General features: G+C 46.3%; 1 long non-coding RNA gene across 3 annotated transcripts; it reads left to right on the forward strand.

The window, feature by feature from the left end:
* The first annotated feature begins 6,495 nt into the window (after positions 1–6,495).
* Positions 6,496–24,837, forward strand: LOC137672765 (uncharacterized). Of its 3 annotated transcripts, none has more exons than XR_011049629.1 (8): positions 6,496–7,102; positions 7,407–7,550; positions 8,484–8,694; positions 9,894–10,060; positions 11,517–11,642; positions 12,686–13,020; positions 15,283–15,413; positions 22,285–24,837. It is a non-coding gene; the product is annotated as an uncharacterized lncRNA (long non-coding RNA). The 3 variants fall into 3 exon arrangements; XR_011049627.1 differs by having other exon boundaries at positions 11,520–11,642; XR_011049630.1 differs by having other exon boundaries at positions 11,520–11,642; positions 12,804–13,020.
* The last annotated feature ends 426 nt before the right edge of the window (positions 24,838–25,263 follow it).

Raw genomic sequence — 25,263 nt, forward strand, 5'->3', positions numbered from 1 at the left:
GACTGAGCGATCATGAAAGTCTCATAACTGGGAGGTGTTAATGAAATGTATTATTAAAACATGGGAGGAAGTCTCATTTTCTGCAGTACTGTTGAGGCCTTTGCTGGACTTTTCTGTCCCCACTTAGCGCTGGAGGGAGCTGGTGTTGTGAATGATGTGGGTACTGACGACAGAGGAATGAGTAGGAAAGAAGTTTTGAAAGTGGAATGAGTGTTATAAATTGTCACAGTACCAGACAAGCAGATTCTCGGTCGTTGGTGAGGTAGTTTTTACAAGAGAGATAAGCTATATAAATCAGTGTGAAACTAGATTGCAAAGTTTTAACATTCAAAAGCAACGAGGTATTTTTATAGTTGACAGTTGTGGAAACTCACCAAATAAGCAACAGCACATGGTTCAAGCTCGCAGCTCCTCCTCAGAGAAGTAAGAGAATTCTTGTAATTTAGAGAAATGGAAGGAACTGAAATCAATAACATTAAGGAAGGAAATAGCAAAGAAAGGTTTCAGCAATTAAAGTCCCAGCTAAGCAGCCCCCATGAAAAATGGGCGACTAGATCAATAAAAAAATATAGAAATATATCTATACAAATGCTGCAACTGAAGCCTAAAAGAGGTGAACTAGAATTTCTGATTTTTAAAGGAAGTTATTGACATAATAAATGCCTCAGAAACTTGGCAGAGGGGTGGGAAACTGTAATAATAGGGAACAAATTATAGAGGAAGGCTGGAAAGGGGTACATTAGTGGTGAAGCAGTGGAGAGTATGAGGAATTGTCCCTAAATGAAGTATCAGCAGAGGACATTTTGGAACAGATCAATAAAATGGAGAGTAAGAAAGCACCAAGATAAGATGATACTCAATCAAGAGTTCTGAAAGACCTCAAACACTAGATTATGAGAAAGCTAAATGTAGCATGAAAAGTGTCATTTAAGTTGACCACACTGCAAGAAGGATGGAAAGTGGCAAATGTGTCTTCAGCCTTGAGAAAAAGGACTCCAGGACAAAAGTGGAAAACCACAGATCAGTAAATCTCACTTCCAAACTGAATAAGTTGGTAAAAACTGTGATAATAAAGAAGAGAACCGGTAGACAATTTCATAAATGTGATTTATTTGGAAAAAGTCATTACAGTTCTTGCAGAAGGAGACCATGTCTCATAAATCTATTTGAACTCTTTGAAGATGTCAACAAGCATGTAGGTAAGGCTGATCTAGTTGATAAAGTGTGTATGGACTTCCAAACAAATGTCAGTAAGTCTTTCTGCAAAGACTCTGAAAGTAGTTAAGCTGAGATAGTAAGATGTCCTCTTGTAAGTAAATAAGATGGAGACAAAACGGGACAAAAAGTGGGAGAAAAGATCCCTTTTCCCAGTGAAAGGAGCTCTACAGCTTAGTCATGCAACTGTTTGATTTAGGACCTGTGCCTTTCAATATCCTTATAAATGATTTGGAAAGTGGGGTGAATGTTGCGGTGACAAGGTTAGTGGGTGACACAAAATTAGCTGAGATAGTAAAATCCAACCCTTAGAAGAGAGGCAGATGTTTCTCATGCCAGTGAGTGGCTGTGTCAGAAATAGCATGTGAAAGTCAATGCTAATAAATGCAAAGTAGTTTGGGAATATACGTATTCAATTATATATAATACTTATTCAATTACAGATTGAACATTACATTATTATCACTCAGAAAGAGTCGCTGTAGGATAACTCTATGAAAACAGTGGTGCAGTGACCACAGCAATAAAAAATTCAAACTGAATTTGAGAGAAGTATTTAGAAAAGGAAAAAAGGAAAAGAAAAACACAATTAAGTGATTATGTCACTGTATAAATGTTTGGCAAACCCACCTATTGATTAATATGTGCAGTTCTGCTCATCCTGTCTTCATAAAGAATAAAATAGAACTAAAAAGGATGGGTGGGAGTTATTTAGCTCAGAGATTTAGACACCTACATTTAGGTTTCTACCTGTAGGTGTCAATCTATGAGGTAGATATCTAAACTCCAACACTAAATCAAAGCTTTTTAATCTGAATTCCACCCACAGAAAGTGGATGAGAACAGAACGGTTTTCATATCAGGACAGAGAAAATAGTCGGGCATGGGACAGAGATCTTGAGATCTCCTACCTAGCTAGGAAACAATAATGAGGGGATGGCTATTATTTTTAAGAATAGAAGTAGTTGAGGACACACCATGAAATTACTAGGCATCAGGTCTAAACCAGAAAGTCATACATTCTCATATAACATATTATTAAATTGTAGAACTTATTGCCAGAGGCTGTTGTGTAGGTCAAAAGTATAAATGAATTCAGAATTTCTGGAAGGCTGATGGGAAGCCAGCGTCATGCCAAACAGAATTAGGAAGGCCGTTCAACTGTCAAAAGCCAGGTAGAGGTACACGGGAAGGACTCTGAGGCAGCTAAGTAGGACAATAAAGGCAATTTCTAGGCCAGAACAGAGACCATGAGTGAGAAACTGGTGTACAACCCACCAATAGCTCTTCTTGTGGTCAGCGGGACACCACGAAGAGAGAACCACAACTGGGATCTCAGGAGTAGAAAGTGTGGTATACTCCAACGTAGACTTGGGGGAAGGAGAGGGAAAGGGAGGGAAAGAATTCCTGTGCAGAAATTTTAGGAAATGAGGGAGACTGGTAGCCATAAAACAATAGCCATTAGAACAGGTAATGTCCAGAACATGGAAACCAGGAGCAGTGTTCGTAGCTCATGTTATTCAGCACCTCGGAGCTGACTGAATGAAGAAAATCCTAGAAGCCACTAGCAGTACAGCTGTTCCCAGGGCTTGCGGCTGGTTACGCTCCTGCCTGGGGCTTGAAATGCAGGTACTACAATTCACTTGCTAAATGTAGTCTTTACTAGGGCAATGCTCTAGTGGTTTTTGAAGACTTAAATTGCTAACAACCGCATTCAGCCCAACTGATCTCGCTCTGGCCAAACTCCCTGGGTTTCACTGACCAGCGCTATTCCAGTCATTGCTGAAGTTGCAGATGGGATCCTGAATGCAATCAATAATGACCCAAACATGGTCAGTTCGGATGGATCGTCTCAGCAGAGTAGCTAACAAGATACGCAGGGCTGTGGAGAGTAAGGCTGGAGAGCATCTCCAGCTCTCCGGTCTGGGGGAGAACTGAAGTTTAGTTTGGTATAAAGCTGTGTGTAGTCGTCCCAAACTTTCCTCTTTCAATCTGCTTTCATTTTCCATTTTGTTTGGATATATTTTCATTATTCATTTTGTGCTTTAGAAAAATACTTGTTTCTGTTTTGAGTTACTCCGCTGGCTGTCCCCAGGGTATTTCCACCTGGCTCTTAAATGCTTGCAGGTATTTTCTGTGTGCTTAGGCAGCGAGGAATTTGGCTCCACAGACGTCAGAAGGACTCGGAGTACTCTGGAAAGCAATATTGCTCGTCTTCAGGGTGCAAACTCAGAGAATGATGATTTAATTAGATTGGTAGCACTACTTAAAAGCAAGATTGGAATCTAATGCAGCTGTCTTTAAGATACACTTCAGTATTACATAAGCCCATAATAACATCAGAAGTGGAAACCTTTAAATGAGGGTAAATTTGGTGGCAACTTTTATATCCTTTATTGTAAGCATGCTGAGCTGCAACGTGGTAAAATGCGTTAGTACTTTGGTGATCTTTTTTTTTTTTTTTTAAAGTTGGGAACTATTCATTAGCTCAAAGTGAAACTTACTGGAGGAATGTGCAAGTTCTGCCGGGAGTTGTTGTTGCTGATTGAGGAACCATCCTCTCCCAGAGCAACCAAGGGCCTGAGCCTCATGTCCATGAACCTGGTAGAAGACCACCGCAGCCTCCCTCTCTGACATGAAATTCCTGCTTTGTCAACCAAAGACCATGATTACAAGTGCATTTCTTACAGTGCCAATATGAGACTTAAGCATTTTGCACCCCCTTCTGTCCTCAACCCCTTTTGATCATGATGAGGCTGCCCAGAAACCTGGGACGGAGAATGGGGCTGCGTAAAAAATACTTTTCCCAAAACAGGACTATTCTTACCTGGGATCCACCTTGATCCACTTTTATATGTAGCCCCAACACAGTTGTACTGTCACAACCGTGGGGCTGTCACAGGAGCTTCTTATACTGGCGCAGCCTCTGAAAGGAAAAGATTTGTAATTAGAGGCAAAAAAGAGAGTGCTCTGAGTAATCTCCGAGCTTTGGTATGCATATGTATGTTCTTCAGTCTCTGGATAGGGATGATCTGCTTTACATGAGTACTTGTCACCGTAGCAGGACTTTGAGCTTACTGCCTGATGCTCTGTTTGAATTCTGTGACCGCGGGACTGTTCCTGGCATTTCTTGCCTTTTCTGACCTAGAAAATATTTACTTATTTTTTATAAATCAGAACTACTATCCCTGGAAAAAATTTAATAAGGTATTTTGGTGCCTGTCAGGGAGTTGCCAATGGAAATCAGGGTCAAAACGGTAGCATGGTTCTGGACTTAATTAGATAGGCTGCTTTTTTTGGGAGAAGTTATTTTAAAGAGTTGGACACTGGGGAATTTTCTGCATTGAGTTAAGAAGAAAACAGCTTTAAAATTTGTTTCTCCGTTTCCTAGAAAATGAGTTTCCTACACGGTTTTGGATTGTTCAGCCAAATGTCTCTGTTTTTTCACGATATGTTTCACAACATATTTGTTACGTCCAGGCACAGAATGTTAGAATTAATCAAAACTGAAATATTTATGGAGAAAGCCATTTCACGTCCATCTCTGTCATGAGACTGGCTGCTCTGATAGGGATTAGAGGTTGTTACACTAATGACTTAGACTTTTGTCTCATTGCCAGAGCAGTTTCCCAATTTAGAACCTTTTCTTCTGATTAATATTTGTATTCCTCCCACAATTCCTCTTCTTATAGGAACTCGTACTGGGAATTATTCCAGACCTACATAATGTCTCTGAAATCTTTTTATCCCTCTGTTTGCTGATCAGTGGAAAGGATTTTAATGCCAGGTTAGGTAATCGAGATAAATCCTAACTTCATCTAACTTTATCCCTCAACCATGTCTTGGATATTCTAGAAACATTTTTTGTGATCCATAAATAAATTCACATAGGATTGTGATTAATCTTTTTTTTTTTTTTTCTCTTCTTTTTTTCAGTGAAGCCTCATTACATTAAATGGGAGATCAAACAGAGTGTATTACAACTGCCACTATGCACTAGCTTGTTTAGTGCAACACTTTTGGGGCATTGAAAACATCAGTAAATTCCAAAGACAAAGTTTTGTGCACAGCTGGGCATGTCTAATGTGTTTCAGTACTATCCTGAAGCAGTAATGGCTTCTAGTACCTGATAATGTTTTCTAGCCCCACTCAGTTGTTTGAATTAGTTTACGTAGTGGTGCGAAGTACGCACTGATTTAATTCACGTCACTTCTAACTGCAACTTGTTACAAAGAAGAGGGAGTCAAACTTGTTTAAAGTAGGTTTCTTGCTGGCACTTGAAGCCAGCGAAGGTGTGGATGCCTGTGTGGTTTGGGAGAGATAGGGCACCTGGCTTGGAGAGCCACATCACAGCGCTGCACTCCTGAGTGCTGCTCCCTGAGCTTCTCTGTGCCCATTTGGGACATTTCGTGGCCACAAGCCAGCCACTTCTCGTGCATGGTCACTGGGAGAAGTACGCACCTAAGGAAAAGCTTCACAAAAAACTACATCCTGGTTAGAAAGCTATCTGACCTTGCCTGTGGGCAATAAGAGGGAGCAGGGCTTGAGCCCATAGCTCTTTATCCTTTTTCATTTGACTCTTAACTCCAGCAGAAGGTTTGAAGGTAACCCAGAAGTCAAAGTTTTCTTACCAAGAAAACTTTGGTCTGAGTGACTGCCGAGTGACAACTCTGTACCTCAGAGCCATCAGGTTAAATAAGCCTGGGAAAGATGGTGGCTCCAGTTTGTTAGGAGAACTGGACTCCATGTTACCCATAACCATTCTAACGATAGATAGGATGGACCCCCCCCCCCGCCTTGCTTTGACCCAGAATTGCTCTTTCCTCTGATGGTTCATTGATTCCCTTTGCTTCCCTTCACATTTAATAGATTGTTATAAGTTGGGCATTTACAAATCTGCTGCTATTAACATTCAACGTTAGTGGACCCGAGAGCTTCTCTGCCAACTGTGCTGGAGCTTCTGAGCCTGCTGATTTAAAAATGTTCATTGCTGATAGATTCTAACATCCCTCTCCGTTACTAATAGACTGGAAAGTATTTCATCATCTTCAAGCAATGAAAGCAAATCATCCTTCTTTCCAAATACCGAGTAAAAGTCTGTTTGAACACTTCTGCATTTTCTGCATAATCCTTCACAGTTCTCCTGTCTGCACCGAGCAGTGACCCCGTACTGTTGCTAGGATTTCTTTTGCAAACAACTTTCTTGTGCTAAGCTCTGTCAGCCATGGATTTTATTCTGAGGTTTCTTTGTTTCGTGCTTCTGTTCATGTAGGTCAGGAGTTTTCCTGGCTATTGATTTACAACTAGGTATACGCAGTACTAGTGTTTGACATTTCTGTCTTTGTTTTTCTTTGCTGTTATCACTACCACACTTTAACCACATGAGTCAATTGTTTTAAGATTTCGTGTTGAGTGTCTGACTCAGTCTGATATTTTTCACATTTTTTTACAGTGACAGGTAAAATGGCAAAAGGATTAGGAAAAAGATACCATTTTCCCAATGTTTTAAATACATACATATATCTTTGTGATATATGTTTAATATTGAATATATATATAAAACCAACCCGCCCTGATAGCAATGCCGTATAGCCCACTTTGGACAAGCTAGAAGCTTAATATTTGGATTAAGGGATTGAAATTTAGGAAAGGAATAACCCCGGTGAAAGATGTGCATTTTTTCTTTTCATTTGAAATCTGACATGTCCTGAGTCTCTCACCGTGTCAGTCTACGTATGTTCAGCTGAGACTTGCCAGCGTTCAGCTATGTTTTCCACAGAGACCTTGTCCAACAACAAGCACCACTCTTGGCTTCAGGCATGAGCAGGATTTTGCCTCCAGTGCACAGCAGAGGAGCCAGTACATGCCGGCAGACCTCAGAAGCAAGGTGAGTGGAAGGACTTAGAAGGTAAACAGTTGTAAGGTAGGAGGAGAAGCAAAGATAGCTGGACAGGCACGGGTGGGGCCAGGGAATGTCCACAGGATAGAGATGGAAAGATCTGTGCTCATTCAAGTGTGTTGCCTGTTAAGAATGTGGAATGAAGCCCAGCATCACACAGTGCCTCCTGTGCAGGTCTGGCAGCAAATACATGAAACCACGAGCACAGCGTGTGCGTTCAGACTCGGTCTACTTAAGGTCTTTATAAAGAATGACAGCATCTTACTGTTATCAGTAACCTCATTATTTGTAGATACCAGGCCACAGAAGAGAGTGAGGCTACCAGAATGCTGTCATCTTCAGCAGCAGTATCTGGGGAACAGCTTTGTCAAGGAAGGGCTGCCTGTGCTACCTCTGTCTGGAGAGGCATCCTGATAGAACATCAGCAGAGCTGGAGGTAAGGCAAGCAGGAAAAGAGGGCTCACAAGTTATGACACGGTCACTGAAGTTCAGGTGGCAAACCTACCCTCTCTTTCAAAAGCTATTCATGCTCCCCAGACTAGTGTATACCTTGTGCTTCATCACCATGTCAGAGATCCTCCTTTTATCAAAGCTTTTATCTCTTGTTCACACCAGCCTCCTCACACCACTGTCCTGTCCCTGGACAGAGTACATGGGCAGATAAACATGCAGAATACATACGTGTAGAGATACATGCATGCAGCTACTCCTCCATGGACTAACAAAGCCCTGCGTAGTGCTGTATCCTCTCCCTCTGTTCACTTGTGTTTGCTTTGGACTGTAAATTTCTGTGACCACAGGCTATTAACTGACAATCCAGAAAATGATGCAGGAAAAGAGTATTTTTTTATCCTATGCTGTAAGATTTTTCCATAGCAGCCACTACAGGTCACAAGACAGGAGCAGAGAGAGTCCGTGGCCCTTTGATTTGTCTGAGTAGGACAGTTTTTGCGTTCTTTGTACCTTAAAGCCCGGTGTCTTTCTTTCCTTGTAACTACAGTTACAGCGCTTTGAATCTGAAGGGCTTTTCCTTAGTGAACCTTTCTCTTGTACTCGCACCACTGTATCTCTTCATTTTATAGCAGATGGAGCATGAGTCCCAGTTCTTTCCTTCCATCCTTCCAGCCAAGAGATCGCTGGTGTTTAGGCATATTTTGTGGATACTTAATCTTGTGCTACTTTCCTTCCAGTGACTTTGATTAATTTTATCCGTGTACATGAAATTATTTTATGAGTGACACTTTCCATTAAAAAAATTATGTTGAAAATTAGTTTTACTAACCTGATTCCAATGAAAACATTTCATGCTCCCTTTTTTTCAAATTTGAACTTCATTATTATTTTTCTATAATCCGCTTTTAATTGTAAGTACCCAGCATTCTGCTAGTTCACGCGGCACCAAATGACACAAGGTTGCTCTGGAGTGCTCCAGCGAGTGTCTTCTGGGGAATATTGAAATTCCATGGAAACAACATGAGAACCATTATCTGAAACAGCCTCTTCAGGCGAACCATATGGGGTGAAATATTCTGCACCGCTTCGATAATCCGAGCACAGATATGTTCGCTGGTAACTCTGCGGTAAGCATCAGTCATTTGCTTTGTCTGCGCAGTATTAATGAGCCATTTCAATAGACAGCAGGTTTCGACTATATTTGCTGCATATTCGTGTCGCTTCCTTCAAGTTGTTTCAAAACTCTTTCCACTAGATTAACTAGGAAGTCTCAGTTACTCTGTCAAGTGCTGGGATACCAAGGACGTGGACCGTCCTGTCCTTTCCAGTCTTGGCTAGTGTTTGGAAGAGAGACGGTGTACTAGGCACGCTGCCTTTGCTGAGCCTTCCTCCAGCGGGGAGGCTTCGCTGCTGCTTCCAGCACTGTTTGCTGGGGCTACGTCTTTCTGTGCACATAAAACCTCCTTATTGCTTTCTGGTTCATCTGTCGTACAGAGGCTGTGGTTGTTAGCAAGTGATGGAGCCTTAAGACACCTTTTGCAGATGGGCACACGTTATTATGGTGGAGGAGTGAGAATATGCAAAACCCAGAACAGGGAGCACGGAGGGAAGAGTTGTACGTTTTGACTAGGCTGATTTGTGCTGTGCCCGTAAGCATCTCTCTGTGATGCTGTTGTGATATGGTCAGGGGAGCTGAAACACTCCAGACATCGGTGTAGGTACCTACAGAGCCTCCCCATGCGTGAATAGGGCATTTTCTGTGGGGCAGAAAAATTCAGCAAAATTCATACACGAGTTTTGAAAACCATAATGCACACAGAAGCCTCTGGAGGGGCACTGAAAGTCAAAGAGAGGGCTCTGGTTAGTACTGGAAGCCACATGGAAGGCTTCAGGGGGCACCAAAAGTCACTTGAGATTTAAGAAATGCTTTAAATGACTTCCTTTTCTCTTGGTGAGCATTCAGAAACACAGTCCTTCCTTAATGCTAGTGCCTGGTTCTGATAGCTACATGGAGCTTAACCTGGGCAGCAGCTTAAAAAAGATGATAATAGATTAGTAAGGTTACTTACAGGTCTTTCTACGGAAAGACACTCACACCACAGATCTTGAACTAACCACTTCCCAAGCAAGGGAACTCACACATTTAAACAGAACCACAAGGGTAATTAAAAGAGACTGGAGGTTGCCAGCACCAAACTAGATTGGCAGAGGTGCTGGTAGATGTGGAGGGGGGAAGAAGAGGGTTTTTTAATTTCAGCTCTTTTTTTAATGCTACATCTGTTTTATCAAAAAAGAGTAGAAAGTGAGCACTTGATTTATCCAGCAGGACGGAGGCAGCGGTGCTGTGGTGGAAGGGAGGTGAAGGGCAGCAGCTGATGGCTGGAGGCAGCAGCCACATCGTCGAGCCGTGCTGTGATTGTGCCAGGGCTGCTGGTGGAAGAGTGGGGCTGGCTGAGTACTGCCGTGCCTCTGGAGTTGGTGGAAGAGCTGCAGGTGAGGGGTGTTTTTCCTTCTTTTTTGGGAACAATCTTCTGAAGGGAAAGAGCACGGTCTAATGAATAGCACAGATATCTGTAAGTTTGTCCTGCGCCCTTTCAAGTCCTTGTATTTCTTTTTATATGTCATTAGAAGCAAGTTTTATTGTGTTGCCTTTTCCTTCTCTGTAAGAAATGAACCAATAACATTGCACTGTCTCACCTCCAAAGCCTTGCTGGCTGGCCTCTTTTCTCACATCAATCGATGCCCTACCCTGAGTTCCCACTGCCCCTCCAGGGCAGGTACAACATCAGGTGGCTGTGCTGGTCCTTTTCTTTCTGTCTCTGGAAACTGCAATAATTTTAAGTATCTCTCCTTGGAGCTAGAGCAGCTTCTCTGTTCCCAGGGGCAGATGTCCCTCTGCCTTGGCACAGGCTCTTCCCCAGAGCTACTGGGATGGAGGGCAGCCAAAGGGCTTTTGCATCCTGTACTGTGGTGCTAGGCACACTCTCCCTGGCTGAGGCTCTTTGACCCCCCTCACCTTTTTCTCCAGGGTTCGTCTTCAGGTGCTGCGGAGGTGCCTGATCTCCACTGGTGTGGAGTGTGGGGGCTGTAGTGCCAGGGTTTCGGGAGGGCTGCAAAGAGATCGCTGGTGTGTTACTCTTCCAACTTGACTCAGGAGATGGGGAGTTTCATTCCTCGTGTGTGTGATTGCTTGGCTCCCTGTTACGGTCTGTGGGCATTTTTGGATTGCAGGGATATGTGGCAGAGAGGAGGGTGGATGAGCAGACGTGGGGGATGCCTGTGTCACCAGGAGCGCTTGCACCAGGAGCACAGGCCTCTGCCCCAAAAAGGGCTGTGGGTCTTGTTCCTGAAATGGGAATGGAGCCACGACGGGCAGCATTGCACAGGAGTGGGAGAGCTCCTGGCTGCTGGGACTGAGCCTGCAGCACCTGGGGCCCATCCGCTGCTCTGATGTGCAGAGACCCCATGGAAGGGTGGCTGGAAGAGGGGAACTTGTGGGCACAAGGGTGCTGATAGCTGGGGAGGATCCCTGTGCGAGGGCTGAGACGTGCTGCTGTTGGCCCCTCCATGAAAATCCACCCCCAAGCGTGGCTTCTGGAAGAAAAGGAGAGAGAAAATGCATGCCTGTTCTGTCCTGGTGCGAAATGGCGTCCCTGCACATATCCCCCATGGGTCTGTGGGGCAGGGTGCATGGTGGGCCTGTAGCTCTGCTCGGGGTACAAGAGATGGGCCATCAGATGGGACATGGTGCACGCTATTCCCTCTCAGGCAGGGCATCTTGGGAAGCTGCTGGGATTTTGGGATCTTCCCCAGCAGCAAGTCAGTCCCCAAACAGCATTTGTGAGGTTGGAGTTTGCAGGGCTGGAGACTGACCTGGGACCTGTGGTGTTGGAGAGACTGGTGTTGGTGTGATTTTACCCTCATTTACTCACAAGGAGTTTTCTTTCAGCAGAGACGATGCTGTTTGCTGCAATGAAGTGTCAGAAGTCCCTGTCGAGGAGCACAGCCTTGACGATATGGGGTACAAGGGAGGATGTGGACACGGGAGAAGATGTCAGATAAGTGCCCTGAAGTGGTGAGTGACCAAAGCTAAACCCCAAGGAGGCTTTGGGGGGCCTCTGTACCCCATTTCTGGTGGGTTGGTTGGGCCCAGAACACCCAGGCAGGGGGACCTGGAGGGGACCCCTTGCTGCTAGACAGAGGTGTGGTGATTCCAGGCATTCTGCAAGGCTCCCCTGACTGAGGTGATGGGTGGGGGGCTGTTTTCAGGGCTCTGCAGGGAAAGCACAGCGTGCTGCACTGCAGTGGCAGGAGCTGGACCGTGCTCTCCCCATGGGAAAGGCTGATGGGGGTCAAACAAACAGGAGCACAGTTAAATCTGAGCTGAAAAGTTTGTTTCCCAGTCACTGTTTGAGAGGAACGCCCAGTGGGCCTGGTGCCTCCCTCACAGGGATGCAAGGCTGCAGGAGGGCTGCCCTTCAGGGGGTCAGCTGCTGAGCTGAGGCTGGTTGAAGCAGGTGGTAGTTGGCTTCTGGACTGAGATCGTCTTCGTGGTGCTGGGGTTGCCTGTGGGCATGTCTCGTAGGGCTGGCTGGGACTAAAGGTAGCAGCTGGCTTGGCCTTCCCTTGTCAGATGCACTTCTTTGTAGATAAAAGCTTTTTCTGATCATTCTAGTTCCCATGGCTGGCGAGGGTTTTGTAAATGGCAAAGGCTGACAGTGTGGGTCAGCCCTTTGGGAAGTCTTTCTCATGCATCTGCCCCAGGAGTGTGTTGGCAAACCATCTTCCTTTCCTAAATGTGCTGGCAAGAACAAGCATCTCTCTGCTTGGGCTACAACCTACTCAAGGTGGTAGTTGTGTTCCTGTGGCTGCCCTGTGCTTTTGGATGAGCTTTGGGAGAGCTTATGCCTTGCCCAGCTGTGGCTGAAGCTCTAGATCCTGCTGCGTGTGAAGTGAAGCCCTGGGCTTTGCTGGGGCTGGGGGCTGCTGGAGCAAGGGGGCACAAATCCAGTGTGCACATCTGCACACCTGCCCCTGCTTGGGTGAAAACAGGGGTTTGAGTCCTATTGTTTATAGAGGAATTTCTGTTCCTGCTGTTTCTCTGTTTTCTTTTCCTAGGTGCACATTGCTAAGAATAAGTGCTATTTCACCTCTTGCCTGCCCTGAACCAACTGCTTGGGGCCACCATGTTAGAATTCAATTTGAGCTACAAAGTGTAAGTGACCTTGTTTTCCAGAGACCCTGTTTGAAGGAGCAGGAACGGGATTTTGCCTTCATTTACTCCTTAAGGAGCTGCCACAGGAGGAAGGGGCCTGCATTTGCCACTTCCCTGCAGCCCTCGCTGGGGAGCCGCACTACAGGAACCGCTGAGCAGGAATCAAGCATGCTGGCATCACGCTGCGTTAGTTTTCCTCTTGGAAATGAAAAGTGGAGCAAGCCACAACTGAGACAAGGTGACTTTTGGTTTATTCAGTGCATTGTTTACTTAATCCCTGGTAACAGATCTGTGGAGCAGACCTTGCCCTGTTCCTCATCCTCAGCTTGTCCCACAGCTCCTGCATCAGGAAGAGCTTGTTGCTGTGTTGGTGGAGCTAAAAGGGGGCAGCAAACAGCCATGGCTGTCTTGCTGCAGCAGTTATTATTTCCTTACAGTGGGTAAGTGCCAGAATGGGCTGTTTCTCTGCCTTCACAGATGCTCCCTTCAGCCCAGCTTGCTCTTCACTCCACAGCAAGGGCCCAGCAAACACAGCTCTAGCTGCTGAAGTCCTTGTTCCAATATAGAACCTTGTTCCAATACAGAAAGCGTTTATTCAGGGGAGAATAGTCGGGCACCTGGAAAGACAAGGGCACGCCAGCTTAACTGGAAGATGAACAGTGATCGCTGCAGAGACGGAGCTGTGTGAGGGCAGAAGACCCGAGTGGCTTTTTTTGTGCCCACACTGTTCACATGGGCTGGGGAGCAAAGCCTGGCAGCACTGGCTGCTCCAGTTGGGCCACCTCTGTACTTAAGTCTCATCCTGTTACTCTTTAAGAGAAGTCTCTAAAAAAAGACTTCCTTTGTAAGGAAACCTTTAAGAGAAGTCTATAAAAAGATTTCCTTTATGGGGTAATGAGATGAGATTTAAGTGCAGAGGTGGGTGGGGTCAGGCGAGACCTCACTCTGCAGCCCAAATGAGTTGTGTGAGGATAAAAATGCTGCTCAGGGTTTCTGCCTCCACATAACCCAGGCTCTGCAGTGATCACTGTTCTTTAAGAGCCCTGGGTGCTAAAGCAGAGTGTGTTAACAGACCAAACCTATTTCCCTGTGCAATTTTTGGGGTTGTTTGCAGTTGGTACAGAAACAGGCTAACTGCAGCACGATTCATGGGCAGGACATTGTCCTGCTTGGGGAGCTGGCACCAGGGCAGAACCACCAAGGCTGTGTCCCTCTGGGATGCTGCTACCAACTAATGCAGCTGAGGTCAAAACATGTATCTTCTTCCTACCCAATAAGTCTGTTCAGGCTGAACCACCACTTTGCTCTTGGGAAGAGCTCAAATATAAAACTACAGGAACGAACTTGTGTCTCCTACTACCTAAATCTCCCAAAGAGGCAGCTGCTGCTTTACCTACCTCCTCAGGGACAGGGAATGCCAGCCAGGCAGGACCACAGAAGCTTCTTCCCCAGGTAGGGGCACTGGAGAGGGGGCTGTTCATCCTGTCTCTGTGTGGGGGGGTGTGTGCATGTCCAGGCTGTCTGGAACAATGGATTTCTGCTATCGCTTGCCCAGTGCAGGATATGCTACGAAGAAAAGAAAATGGCTTCATTGCCCCCATCCTGCCTCTCTTCCTCAGGCACCCAGCCCTTGCTCCAGACTGCTCTCAGGACTCAAGCAAGGAGTGTGTCTCCTCTGCCCATTGCCCAGGCTTTGCTGGGAAAATGAGATTTGGTGGGCACCAGCTTCTTCCCAGCAACCCTGCCCTGCTAATAACTACAGGGGAACCAAAGCAATACAAATAACCTGGCTTTGGCTGCTAAACACAGGTAAAGCAAAGAAGTGAAAAGCTGTGATGGAGACTTGGGGGAGCCTTCTCCCCCTCCTTAAGGGCACCAGCAAAGAAACAGAGGGACTCCAGGGGCACTCAAAACCACCCCGAGGGGCACTGTTGGAGCGGAAGGACAAACAGCAGCGCTGGTTTCCCTTTTGCCTCTCCAGCTACCTAGGGAACTGCAAAAGCAAACCAAGAGGTTGAGGGAACCAGAGGGGAGACAGAGGGGTTCAGAGCACTGAAAAGCAGATGGAGGGATTTGAAGGACCCTGGTGGCACCAAAAACCATATGCAGGGATGTGGGGGGGCCACCATAAAAGAACAGAAGCTTCTGGGGACACCAGACAGGCATCAAAACCAAATTAATAGCATGTGTAAGAGACCTGGTTCTTTTTTTTCGGCAGAAGGAGTCCTATATCTGTCCTTTCGCCTCCGTGTGCTGGCATCCAGGTTTCAGATGAATTTCACAGTGTGTGAGCATCCCAGGAGAATTTCCTTCTTGTTCGTGCTACGGAAGAGAAACGCTCCCATTTCCACTCGGATCTTACAATGAATTGTCAATGACAAAACATTCCCAAATCCTCTCATTTATCAAATGGCCAATCCTGTTAACAGCTTAAGAAACATAATTACCTGCAATCTCTTCTGCTATTCATTTTATGCCTACACTTCCTTCTCTCTGGCAGCTTACCAGCAGGCAAGTCAAGAGCTGAAGCACGGCTGCAGCTATGGAGCGCTTCAGCAATGCAATTTCCTCTAATCACCTGCACGATGATCACAGGACTTTTGCCTCCCTATTTGTAGCAGCAAGAAACAGGTGAGTGAGGAAGGTACATGGCCAAAAGCATGGGCTAACGTGCCACCAGTTGTGTGTAGGTTTCCAAGCACAGCTACATTTTAAGTGCTGTTCCATCCATATGGTGGGAACACCATTAATTAGGATCTGCTTTTGGGGCACAACAAATTGCAGCCAGATTTACTTGCATGGGAGATACATGTGCACAGGTGGGCTCTGAGAGAAGCAGCAAGAGGAGCTGATGCAGGCTCGGGTGCTGGAAATGGCTGTGAGAGCTTTGTGAGCAAGGCAGCAGGGCCTGAAACATCAGTGAGCTGGTGAACTAGTGGGGAAATTGGGATCAGCTGGAGACTGTGTGAACTGATTATGGCATTGCTGTAACAGACTGATTTTTATCTTACTTCACTGTGCACCTGTGACTTGTGAGAGACTTCACATTGGCTCATTTGGATCAAATCTCAGGGAGGATTTAGAAGAGCAGTGTTTGCAGCCTGGCTCCCTTAATGTTGGTAACGTATGGGACAGCTTGAGCCCAAGAGAAACCCCTAGGATCACCATAGCTTCCCCTACAGCTTGGGGACTAGAAAATTCCCAGGTCTGTTCTACCCATGCTGGCTGCTGAAGGAGCTGCCTTTTGTGCCTTAAAATCTTGTACTAGCCTGGCATTATCAGTGTACATTTAAATGGCCAAGACATGCTTCTGTCTGCACGCTCTGTTTAGACCTGCCTTCAGTTCTGAAGGATTTTTCTCATGCCTACTCTACTCCTCTTTTCAACCATATCAGCTATTTTGGATCCTTAATGTTTTGGATAAATTATATACATTTCTTCTTACACTTTCGTATGTTATTTTTAAGCAGTTTTTTTATGTTGCTTGCCAACGCTTTATCCTTACAGTTCTTTGAATTTTGTATTAAAAAACCCTATGAACAAACTGTATACAAATCAGAAAGCCTTTTTTTTAAAAAAGTCAGACAGCATCTTAAGGGATTTGTGGCTTTTTGATCCTGCTAAGATACTGAATTCAAGTATATTTTGGTCACTGTCATAGAATAACCCTTTTTTAACAGTGGTTTGAACCTCAAATGTAGAATTTGGCCAGAACTGCCTAAAAACCTGCTTTTCCCATTGAAAAATAGTTTAATGCACTTCTCAAAATTCAGTCACTCTAAAGTGACTGAATTTCAGTACAGCCCAAATGCCCCCCAGACCCAGGCACCAAAGAGCTTCAGGGGCTCTGACAGGTAGCCCAGAGCCATCCAAGTCTTGAGGAGGGACTGAAGCAAGCTCACTTCTCGTGTTTAACAAGGTATAATATATACATAGGGAAATAAAGAACTGCAAATGAATAAACTGTACCTAAAGAAAGTGAAAACTGCCCCACTAAAAAAAAAGTAGGCCAGCTGTGCTTTTATACAAGAACTTGCTATTTCTTTTATGACATTTATTTCAAATTGTGCAAACCCCTCAGAGCAGCTCTAATGCCCAGTGGAGTTCTCCAACCGAAATGTCTCGTTGTCAGTGTAAGAAACAAAGATAATGTAATTTGAATGCTGGATACAACAATGTAAGCTGCTCTTGAGGCTGATTCTCCCTGCTCCAAGTGGGAACGGTAGCTCCAAACAGACTCACCAGAAGAGACTGAAAAGCAGACGTCTCATTTGTGAGGAAATGGCCAATATCTCAGCTTTTTTCCCCCCATTTGTTTCTTCGTGGAAAGAAAAAAAAAAAAAACAAAACAGTTGCATAAAGACACTGCTATTTCAAAGCAAATTTTAAAGCAGTTCTGATTTGCAAATGGCATTTCAGCATTTTCATGAGAATAAAATGCTACTAAGATGCTGTGTTTAAATATTTCATTTGAGCTCCCTGAACAAACTTAAAATCTTATTCTAAAAGTCGTTTTGACATAAAAGTGCACTTCTCTGCGGTGCCCGTAGCTTAGACATCTCCAGCTTCAAGCGCAGCTGCAGGAGCCCTCCCTGCTCGTGGCTGATCAAAGGCAACCCACGCTGCCACTCGCGAGCTGCCGCTCGTCCCTGGCACCCAGCCCAGGAGAAAAAATGGATCCTGAACCTCCTGCGTGCTCCTTCCCTCGGGGTGACGACATCTATGGAAAATACACATTGCTGTCGTAACCCTACTGTGAAAAGGTTGAGCGAGTTTAGCAAACAAAAATACTTTGCCTTGGTTCAAATCGTGCTGAAACAAAACATCAGCCAGCGCTGGCTGCTCAATTAAACAATTTGTCGTGCAGCCTTTGGAGAGGAAAATGCTGAAAAAAGAATTTCAGGGAACATACATCTTGTGTGGAGAAAACATTTCGTGAGAAATTTTCTAAACCTCCCTGCAATTCCCGTGCACTCCCCTTCCCTGGCCCACAATGTGTGCATTGCCCTCAAATTTGGAGGACGGCTTATGGCTGTGTGCAGCTGTGCTGTGACAACTACCAGGGCGTACGTGGGGCTGCAGGGGAGATACATTTTAGTTAATTCCATGTGTAGTCCTGATGTGCGAGTAAGAAGCTATTGTTCCCCTCCTAAAGGCTTGAGCACATCTTTTTTGGGAGATGCTGGCTCTCCTCTTGCTCAGAGTGGGCATTTAACCCCAAAATACCCATGGCCACCCTGCTGATGGGGGGGGGTGCTGCTTTACCTGTCAGCACTGGCACTCCGCTGCAGGATCTGGTCCGTCACGTCCCACTGTTGCAACTGAAATAGCGATGTTGGCCATGCACCAGGACTCCCAGGTTCTCGTGTTTATTCCCTTGCTCCTCTGTACTCGGCACTGGTGAGGCCGCACCTTGAGTACTGTGTCCAGTTCTGGGCCCCACACTTCAAGAAAGATGTTGAGGTGTTGGAGCGAGTCCAGAGGAGGGCGACCAAGCTGGTGAAGGGTCTGGAGGGTCTGTCCTACGAGGAACAGCTGAGGGAGCTGGGGGTGTTTAGCCTAGAGAAGAGGAGACTCAGAGGTGACCTTACTGCAGTCTACAACTACCTGAAGGGAGGTTGTAGCACAGTGGGAGTCGGCCTCTTCTCCCAGGCAACCAGCGACAGGACAAAAGGACACAGCCTCAAGCTTCGCCAGGGGAGGTTCAAGTTGGACATTAGGAAGCATTTCTTCTCAGCAAGGGTCATTAGCCATTGGAAGGGGCTGCCCAGGGAGGTGGTGGAGTCACCATCTCTGGAGGGGTTTAAGACAAGACTGGACATGGCACTTAGTGCCCTGGTCTAGTTGACATGGTGGTGTCAGGGCAGTGGTTGGACTCGATGATCCCAGAGGGCTCTTCCAACCTGACTGATTCTGTGATTCTGTGATTCTTTTATGTACCACACTGGTGTTGCTGGGGCTGAGCTCTGCAATGCCACCGGGGTGGCAGCTCCCCCAGGGTCTCTGAGGACCTGTTTTGGGACTCGGAACATCCTTACTCCATCGCCCAACTGCGTGAGCCCACACCTCTGCTCGATGAGGTGCTTGGATATTTCTTGTGGTGTGTCTGCCTTTGGTAACACCCTGATCCATGGAGCAGGTGTAGGGCTGAGCCTGCAGTGGCCTAAGTCATGGCTGTGGGCGTCCCAGAGCAGGACACATTATAGGACACGTTATAAGAGAGAACAGGATTACTTGCTGTCTCACCACACGGCTCCACCCAGCCACCAAAGAGCCTTACAGAGGCTCATATAAGCACTAGCGTGTTTTGCATCTCCATCGTTCCCACTGAGTAGCTTTGACAGCTCTTGATGCGTGCGAGTGAGGCCCTCTCCAGCACACAGGGAGGGTGCAAGCAAGTGGAAGTCGGGGTTTATGTTTGCCACTGATAAATGTATTAGTCTTTAAAGCGGAATTTAAACTACAACCCTTTTTCAGGCACCTCAGCACTCCGTTATTTCGCAGGCCTTGTAAGGAAATGTGATTTTGCCTTTTAACTGGAGTGTATCTTATGCTAAGCAGCGAGATTAAGCGTAGGGATCCAAAAGAAGTTGCTGAATGGCAGAATTGCCTTTATAAATAACATTAATAATTTATCCGATCCAGGGGTTTTTTGGGTAAATGAAATACCTGCCTCTGTATAAAGCCCACTGAATAGGAACACATCTCTGCTATTATGAGGCTTGGATTAAAGAAGGGAACTGCTAAGGGGCTTATCTTCGCTTCAATTTGCAGCCCTTCCGGCTAATGGCAAAGTCATTTAAGAAGCTCCTGTGTTTGTGCCAGCTCTGCCTTTATTCTCGGTGCTGGAGCTTGGCTGCATTTCTCGCCGCAGCGCTGGAGAAAGCAGAGAGGAAGCAGTTTGTTTTCTTGACCTCAGATTACCAGACAAAAGCGAGCGAGAATAATTTTCCTTGGAGTCCTCCCTATTATGAGTTGCTTAAAGTGTCTGCGTGGTGGCTGCAGAGAAGCTGGCGGTCCGGGGACCGCACGTGTGAAAGAGGACAGGGCTGGTGGCTGAACAGGGATGAGTTGAAAGAGCATCTGTCATCTTTCTGCTGGGACGCTTGCATCCTCCTGCACGGACAGTCGTGAAATGGCAAAATTCATCCTCCGCAAAGCCCATGAGCTGTCACTTCTCAGCTCTTCTTTTATGCCGGTAAAAATCAATTGCTTCAAAGTTCACTGAAGGTGAAGGCAACATTTGCTTTCCATTCAGAGCTAAGCGGGCCATCTTCAAGAGTAAACGCTCTCGAAAGGGAGAAGAGCAAAAATCAGCAGAAAAATTTTCTGAATAATTTGGACTAGGAAAGGAAAAAGCAATTTGCTCCCAGTTATTCCACAGACAAAAGTATGAATAAAAAAATCATGAGCTATTTACCCTGCCTGGACTGCTTGCATGAGTTTTACGCTACTCCAGTTTTGCTTCACCAACCCCCAAACACCTTATCACTGGATCCTCGAGGCACTTAAAGAAAGCACGGGTCCCTGCTGGATCAGCAGGGACCAAAAGCAGAGAAAACAAAAGGGCTCCTAAATCTGAACCATGCTGATGCCTCCATGTGCATTGACCTGGATCAAGACCCAGACTCTGGCCGGCCAACTCTACCAGCACAGAAATTTTGTCCAAAATAAGTATTACAAGCTCGGGTGCTTTGCATTCAGATCGCGAGGCTGTGGCAAAGGCTCTGTGGTTACTTACAATCTGCTTTAGAAAAACCTGATACATGTCGTTAGCTATTCTGTTGTAAAGGCGGTTTGTGTTAGCCACATCTGCTGCTTTAGGTGGCCCAGCCAGACGGCTGGCGCTGCTCAAAATGCCAAAGACTCTGCTGCTGCGGTGAGAGAGGAAAAAGGGAGGATGAGGACTTTGTAAGCTTTATCAAAAACCACCAAAAAGTCAGGAGATTTGGGGATTATGCCATGTAATTACATTACCTTAAGAAAAAAGTTTACTGAAAATTTCCTGTTTTGTGTTGCCAGCGCTTTTCAGCCGTTAGTAACACATAACTTCCCATTGTCTTTTCCCGAGGCACAGATGGGCTAATTTTCAGCTACCTGATAATTACACATTGTTTGAAACTGTATCAAAAGCTTCTGTTCCTGCATTCCTCCAGCAGCCGTTCTTACAGCTCACAAAGTCCCTTGGTGGGGGCTTGCCAGGGTCCCCATCCCTCAGTCTGTCCGTCCATCCGGAGGGCCAGGGGCGGAGCGGCAAAGGCTCCACGTTCACGTGCAGGCTTCGCAGGCTGCTTGTACAGATTTGCACCGTTTCCAAACTGGGTGGAGTGACTGAAGCTCCACCAAAATCATTGTCTCAGCTCGATGCCAGTATCTGGGGTTAATAGGGGATAATGCTGCATCAAAATGTTTCTACTTAAATATGCATGGGGATGCTGATGTCATTGGGAAATGAAGGATAAACCAACACGAGACGCTACAAATCAGCATAACAAAGGTTTAGTCTCAATTTTCCTTGGGCAAGGAGCTGTCCTTGGGCAAAGCTGTGGGCTGCCAAATCAGGGAAAGGCGGCCCATTGGCTGTATGGAGAGGAAGGCTGACAGCCCCTCCTCTAGAACCATGGTGGAGGCTGGAAAAGCCTCCTTCTCCCTTGATCCCTCCTCTTACGCTGCCAGTTGAGCTCTGATTGGTTTTAGAAGGTGTTTTCTCAGCTTGGTCAAGGCTGTCCCATGGGAAAATGCAAAAGGCCTCACTCATGTTTTCTGCTTCGCCATCCAAGTACACCTGGTGCTTTATCAAGGAAATTAAATTAGGTTGACAAGACCGGTTCTTGACAACCCATGTACTTTGATTTTATTCATCATTTTACATCTTACAAGTTGCTCATTTAATACTTTCTTCCAGCCTCTTTCAGGCAATTGAGATTAAGATGATGTGGTTTTTTTTTTTCCTAAAGTATCGTCTTTAATGAGAGGTGCTTCTCTCATCTCCAGGGGCCTCTATGCCTTCATAAATTTTGAAGATAACCACCAAGGGTTCAACGTTCTTGGGTGCATTTCATCAGATCATCTTATTTTGAATAGATTTGATATATCCGAACAGCTTTAAACTTCTTTCCTCATGCTGGCCTTCTCCACAGTTCCCTTCAAAGCCTGTTTCATTAAGTTTCATTCACAATTAACCTTTTTATAAAGAGTGAAACAAGGGAGATGGGGTGAACTCCTGCTTTGAACGGTCCATCCATTCTCCTTCCCCAGACGTGTATGCCCCTACACACCTTGCTGTTCTCCTTTTACATCTAATATATTTGCAGACTCTTGCTGCTTGCCTCCAAACCCCTGTGCGTGCAGACTTAGCTGCTTTCATGCTGTGAACCTGTATTACTCCTCTATTCTCCCCCCCAAGCACGTACCCGTTTCGACTTTCCGTATGATTTTCCAGCTTCCAGATCCTGCTGCTGCCGTAATGCCATCTAATTATGCTTCTTATCTGCTTTCACAGGGGAGCAGTTTGCTGTTGTGCACCATCTTTGGTCTCTTCTGGGAGCTGTCAGTTCTCATATGTTTCCTTACTGCATATTTCCGTCCAAGAGAGCTTCTCCACTGCTTCCCTGATCTCTGTCAGATGCTCATTATTTTGTTATTTCTATTCTTCTGTCTTACTGTGCTGGTGGGAAGAGACACTTAGGTTATACATAGCTTCTCCTGTTCCCAAATCTCTTGGGATGTAAGTTAAGGACTAGCCTGATAAGGCTGCAAAACTGAAGGGGTGGGATCACTGAAAGCTCCTAAAATCCTCCTGGCGGTGGTCCCAGGTGGGACTGACTGGACATGACTGCAGAGAGGGTGTTGCTTAAGATCCAGAATTGGCAGATCGGTCCCAGAATTGGCCAGTCAGTCCCTGTTGGGTGGTCTGTGGGAAGTGGGACTCTGCAGCAGGACCCCCCAGACCCTGGTATCTCCTGGAGTCATTTCTGATGTTCTCCATGCACATGGGGATGGGATGAAAAACAAGCTCTGCTCATGTCCTTGGCTCAAGAGGATGACCCACCTCCCTAACCCTGTTTCTGGGCACATTTGGCTGGAGCCTCCCTGCAGCGGCACCGCTTGCACGCCTGACGTTTACCGCGCTGACCTGAACGTCTTCTCACTTCTCCCATGGCCACTTGGAGTCAAGTGCCACTGGAAACGTGGCTCCTGCAGGCAGGAATTTCAGGCGTCCTCGGTTCAGATCCTAGACATTTCTGAGTGCAGTTGTGTTTCAGGTTTTACAAACGCTCTTCCGCTCGCTCGCTTGCCTCGAGTAATGAAGCAGCGAGATAAAAGACAGGGCCACAGAAGGTTGTTAAAAAATTACTTGCAAATTAAAGTGAGGACAAGGTGTATGAGTTAATATCGTATAAAGACCCTTGAAATCAGCGTACGCGTGTGCACCCTCTGAGCACTGACATTCGCAGGCAGAGCTACACTGGTAAACCAAGCCCAAGGGGCTTGATTAACAGGAAATTTTCAGAATGCCAATTAGAGCAAAGTTTACCGAACAAATTGTTTGCACTTGTACCCTAGAACCATCATGAATTTTAATTCAGCATGGATTTATGTGGCTGAAACAATAATTAAAGATACATGAACGCCTCATGTTCAGGAGACTCCTCCGCTGGCTACGCTGTGGTTTTGGGCAGGGAAGGGGGTGAAGAGCTTGTTTGGGCAGGGTGTGCTCTTGCCTGGGAGGACATGGGGTGCAGGAGGCTTTTCTCCATGGAGATACAAGCAGTTTCCCAAGTACTGAGCTCACCGACTTGTGCAGCGTTTGGTCTTTGATTTCTTTTTTAATCTTTTTTTTTTTTTCTTCTTCATTTATACAACCTGACACAGAATGATCCATGAGGTATTTTCTCAATAAATGCTGGCTTCTCTTTTCCTGCCTTCCACTTTTGGTGGCTGTGAGATGTTAAATCACTCCCCAAGAGTGGAGCCTTGCCCTGTGCTCTCCCTGCAGCCTGGGAAGGGACACAGGGATCCCTTCTCTCCTTACCCCTTCTCCTCCTCGGCCAGTCCCAGGTTTGGACGTGGGGGAAAAGCCTTGCATGCCACCGTAACGCAGGGAGCAGCTTTGCTGGGAGAAGGTGGTGCTACCACGTGGCATCAGTGCAAAGTCACAATGGAGCGGCACAATGTATATGTATGCCTTCATTTGAATTCTTCTCTCCCTCTCCTCGTGCTGGTAAATAAGTTACACATATTTTTAGAAGAAGTTATTTTCTGTCACTGCACTTTTAAATGTCAAGCTCCTGGAGAGGAGTCTTCAAGATAGTTTAAGGTCAGTCAGGCTTCAAGGAAGAAATACGCAAGTGGGGAAGAAAAGCTGCTTTTGGGGCTGTGGTCCAGCCTAAACTGGGGCTGTGGTCTAAATGACGGGCAGGCATGAGCATCCCGTGCAAACACGGCACCCAGGGGCATTGCCCTCCCTGTACTTCTGCAATTGCCCTCGATTATGGAATAACTAAGGACTTCGACAAAAAAGCCAGTGGCTGAAAATGATCTGGCCTGTTAGTTCAGGAGTCCTGATGAATAATGCATGCAACCAAAGGTCGGTTTACAAATGATTAATTAACCTTAAGAGAGGTTATCCTCATTGGCAACATCCCTTGTCCTAAACAGCTTAATCATGTCTGCACAGAGTATTTGAAACACGATTATTTGAGAAAGAGGAATTGAGGAATCATAGAGCAAGTGCTGGACACCCGCACTGCTCGCGGCAGAGATGGGCAAACGCCAGGCACGGGGGACTGCAGCCAGGTCCCCGGCTTCACTGGGCCACGTGTGGTGCAAGGCAGGCTCGGGCATCGCTGGCTGGAGCCCGGCGCCTGCTGGGGTATGGCTGGGCAGGGGCAGGAATCGCACCTTTGCTGTGGTGAACAGCTCAGGCGCTCGTTTCCCCGCTTTGATGTGAGCGTGCGGCTCTCCTGGCAGAGAGCTGCTCCGGGTGCCTCCCGCTGCGACGGACGGCTGCTGCGCTCAGCGGGGATATCGCCTGGGCAAACAGACCTGTAGTCCGAGGGCTTTGTGCATTTATTATCAGCGATTTGTTGTCTGCATCTATTAATAAAGTGCTCCTCAAAAGCACTTGCACTGTCTGGAGTAATTTCTGGCTGATACCTGGGTACCTCCAGCGAGCAGCGTCTCTGCTAGAGCTTGCTCATCTTCAGCAGGCACCTGAGCAGCTGATGCTGCTGGGGACCTGGGGTGGTCCCCCACTCCGGGGAGAGCTTAGCCCCTCTGCCCCCTCATTCAGGCTTCAAGAGAGCCCCCAACTCCAGGCAGCGTCACTTATGATGATCGTTTTTCCGTTTTAAAATAAATGGGTTGGTTTTATTTTGGCAGAGACATGTTTGGCTGAAGGCTGGCCCCTGTCAATACCTCCCGCAGGACAAATGTCCGCGCGTGGAAACCTTCTCTACATCAGAAGGTTGCTGTTCCT

Source organism: Nyctibius grandis, chromosome 22 (assembly GCF_013368605.1).
Source record: "Nyctibius grandis isolate bNycGra1 chromosome 22, bNycGra1.pri, whole genome shotgun sequence".
NCBI lineage: Eukaryota > Metazoa > Chordata > Aves > Nyctibiiformes > Nyctibiidae > Nyctibius > Nyctibius grandis.